At 38.6% G+C, this 4,366-nt stretch overlaps 1 pseudogene; it reads right to left on the bottom strand.

Moving 5' to 3' along the window:
* Positions 1-292: 292 nt before the first annotated feature.
* Positions 293-3,965, bottom strand: LOC141817690 (putative aldo-keto reductase 1; annotated as a pseudogene).
* Between the last annotated feature and the right edge of the window lie 401 nt (positions 3,966-4,366).

Below are 4,366 nucleotides of genomic sequence, written 5' to 3'. Positions count from 1 at the left end.
AGCTGATCTGGGGCGGCCTCAGGAACCTTCGGCCTCCGCCCCAACACCGGCGCAGTCTCTTCAGAGGCGAGCACAATGGTGTTAAGTGATGTATACTACAATTTATCAAAGAGATGCAGAACCATGCACCAAAGGACAAATCACAGAAATCAAACTTTGTAAAACAAGTGAAAAACTTGGCAAAATCTGAATCTTTAAATTGGTTGAAGCTATCTACAGGGATCTTCCAGTGATTCGAACCATATTTATATTGTAGTAATGATGCCATACATCATACCAACAAATACCACATTGTATTAAATCGCTGGAAAATTACAAAGTTTGAAATGCATCGTGTTTATTAATTAAGTATCAATGATGGAAAGAAAACATCACATTATATCTTAGGTAACATACATGATCACAGACTTATGCTGCCGGAAGAGAAGACTCGTGTAATTGACCCAAAATAGTTGGAAGAACAATAATCACAGGCCTATGCTGATGGATTGGCATGCATGGGAGGTGTGTCGGCATATTTCCAGCTGAATGGCTCCATACTACGGTATGACCTATAGCCTGCTACCTCTTCTTCCCGCACTGCATCAGATAGTTCTTCCAAATCCTCCTTTGTGAGCTTTACCTTCAAAGACTCAATGTTTACATCCAAGTTCTTCACCTTGGTTGTACCTGAGAGGTCAAAATAGAATCATCAATTAAATCAAGCAAGAATTTCATGACACTCTTGGATGTTTAAAGACAAACAAGAATTTCAAATATATTATCCTTGGTAACAAGTCAGCCGCAACAATCCAAATCTAGCATAGAAGCTTCTGTATGTATAACAGTTCATGAAGTTGGGTAATAATGTTTGGTATTTATCATTCAAACCTGAAAACATTCGATTCAGTTTCACAAAGCAAGTCATATCATGCAATTCTCAATTTCTCGTGACAAAATAGTAATACAAGTGCTGCGTCCATGTAAAAAAGCCAAAGTTTTGACAAATTCTTTAGCAGATCAAAGGATATGACCATCTACAAACTAGGCATAAATTCAGCATATCCCCATGAAATGACTCAGGCACGATCTTTTACAGGATGATATCGGAAGATGCTAACTGCAGATATCAGTAGCTGATAATGAAAATTCATGAATTCTAGTGGCTAATCATTTTCTCAATGATGTTAAATTTTGAATAAGAGCTAAAGAGGAGACTGGAATCATTTTTTTCTAAGCCATCATATCTGATTCATCACAACCATCTCTAAGGCTTCCAAGATTTACAGGAAGTATGGAGGTAGATTCTGCTAAGAGTAAAACTTCTCCTGTTATTGACTAAATAAGCTTCATGCGCAACAACCCAACCACCTTTTTCTCGTATATTATTAACGACATCCAATTTTATAATCTTTCCGTACCAAGCGAAGAGTTGAAGACTTACCAGTTCTGTAGCTAAAGTTCTATATGCAATTTGAGATTTGTTTACAAAATTTTAAAAGGGAAAGATGCTATATTGGTCCATTCAGGACACTTGGTTTAAAAAATCTCTGCATAATGCAGAATTTCAATCTACTTTACCAAACATTTTTTAATGACAGCATGCATCAACCTTTGGTGACATAGCTCTTATATGAAAAGACCAAACTCCCAAGAAAAATTTTCACAAAGGAACAATGATCAATGTTAATAACAGAAAATGGAAGAGAAAGATTCATGTAACTGAATAGCTCAAGAACACTAGAAAAAGGAACAAATAGCTCAAGAACACTGCATGCAAATATTTCTAACAGAATATTCATGTAACTGAAATTCTACAACAAGAAAGTGTAAAAATAGATATAGGAATATAATTTAATTTTTCCTATGAAGATTTCTACAGAGGTCAAAAGAACTGAGATTCTTTTTTCATTTAAAGATACTAACCCCTTCCTTCACCTAGCTAAAGGAACTGAATTATTCCAATTAAGAAATAAATTAACTAGATTAGCGAATTGCTACCGTCACAGCAATTTGTGTGTGTTTGTCTGTGTGGCTCCGCAAGCTTGCTTACACGATCTAAATAACTGATGGTCATCAGTTATTGAAATCCTAGAGCAAATTATGAGTACTTTTATCTAATTTGGATGGACAGTAGAGTATAGTAGGCGAGACTAGAACATGAACCAAGAAATGAAAGGTAGATGGGTTTTACATATATTACTTCATCAGTCAAATCTTCAGTTATCTCACCTTTTGGAGTGATCACAATGTTAGAACATCTAGACGTGAAAAAGTATTATAATAAACAATTCCATTCTCAACCAACTAGACATAAAGCACTTTACATCTTAGAATATAGTAGTAACATTACTGCTTCAATGGCAATTGCAATATTGATGCATGCAAACAATTCCTTACCTGGAGTAGGGCAAGGACATCATCCCCTTGGTAGCCCAAGCCAAAGCAAGTTGAACAGGGCTACAGTGATGTTTCTTGGCCAGATTCTCCACTCGCAGATAGAGAACTTTGTTCTTTTCCAAATTCTCACCACTGAATCTTTCGATATTAGTCTAGTGAAGTCATAGAAAAGGTACAAATTCAACATTAGCAACTAGCATGCTGTCATCTATTTATGAAAAATCACCTAGTTTAATTTGCCAAAATGTTCAAGGTATGTTGTAGATGATGAGAGTGGATACCATAATTGTATCTGAAGGCAAATTCACAGTGACTCCTCTACCAGCGAAAAAACCTCGTCCAATAGGGCTGTATGGAACTATTCCAATGCCGAGTTCCCTACATGAACATTTGAGGAAAAATGAGTATTAAAAATTCCAGTACTACTTAAGTAGCCCATGATACTAAAATAGAGCTAGCTAGTGAAAAATGATGTGCTCCCCTATGCATCTTTGAGGTAGAAGCTAAACCGCAGGACGTAGCATTTGTCTCTATGTTCCAATATATCAGTGAGAGATAGAAGACATGCGGTGAGAATGTTTTATGCTTCACACCCTTAAACTAATGGTATGGCAAAAACTACATAGATTGGGCTTTAGAACACAGGAAGCTGAACAAGTAAAGTAATTAGACCTGCAAAGTGGGACTATCTCTGGCTCAATATCACACGTCCCAAGAAACCATCCCATTTGTAATGCAGTAATTGGATGCACAGCATGAGCGCGTCTGATAGTGCTTGGACTAGCCTCTGATAGCCCAATATACTTCACTTTTCCTTCTTCCACCAACTTATTAACTGCCCCATCTGCTTAACCAAATAAATAGCATGAGCCACTACATCTCAAATTTCAGAAGAACTATGTAGCAGACACGATTTTAGAGTCAACTTACAGTCTCCTCTATCCAAACAGTCTTATCAATTCGGTGCTGGTAGTAAAGATCAATGTAATCCACTCCCGAGTCGATTGAGGCTTTCTTCGCAACAGGCCCGCACATACTCAGGCTTACCATTGACCACCACACCTTTTGCATCCAAACCGACAATTCCAAACTTCGTGGCTACTTGGATCTTTTCACGCGGCAATTGCTTCAAGGCCTGAAGAAATTTGTCAAAAAGCATCAATGTCTCTTCATTTCGCCCGATCTTTACCGCAGGCGAGAAATGTAGCGAGCGACGAGATACAAAACCTTCCCCAGCAAAATCTCATTTGTGTGGGGTCCATATACATCGGAGGTGTCAAAGAAGGTGACGCCCCTGTTGAAAGCATGCTTGATGATGGCAATGCCAGCTTCTTCACTGACAGGGGAATTGTACGCGCCAGTGAGACCCATGCACCCAAACCCTAGTTTAGAAACCTGGCGTCGCCACAACAAATTGGAGTAAAAAAAAAAAGATCTTTGGGAAATCACAACAACAACAACAAAAACACGATCCACGAAGGAAGGGAAGATGAACCTCGAATCCATGGCTGCCCAACTTCACTCTGGGGATCTGGACTTGGACTTGCTCCGCCATTGCTTGGATGTGAAGATTGTTGGGGGTAACCGGGATCACCTGCAGTGAGGAGGCTCTGGCAGAGAGATGGATCGATTTTATAGGGTTTGGATGGGGGTAACATGGAGAATTCGGTCGCTGGGTTGTGAGTCATGAACGCAAGTGGTGCGGATCTGACGTAAGCAAGGACCTCACGCAAGTTGACTATTTGGTTCGGTAAGGATGCCCGTTGGGTTTCAAATCAAATTTAGCCCTTTAATTTGAAATTACCAAAAACTCCTCAATTTTTTTTAAAAAAAAATAAAGACCCTTAATTCTCGAAAGCAAAAATTAAAAAGATATTTTTATTTTAAGACTGCCATAGTTGCTTTGATTATAAATTGGCTCAATTTATCCTACACATGGAGAATTCGGTCGGTGGGTTGTGAGTCGTTAACGCAAGTGGTGCGGATC

Source organism: Curcuma longa, unplaced genomic scaffold, assembly GCF_044706935.1.
Source record: "Curcuma longa cultivar G26 ecotype Majalengka, Jawa Barat unplaced genomic scaffold, ITB_CL_G26_1.1 contig_21573, whole genome shotgun sequence".
Classification (NCBI taxonomy): domain Eukaryota; kingdom Viridiplantae; phylum Streptophyta; class Magnoliopsida; order Zingiberales; family Zingiberaceae; genus Curcuma; species Curcuma longa.
This window is presented reverse-complemented; position numbering and strand designations above follow the sequence as displayed.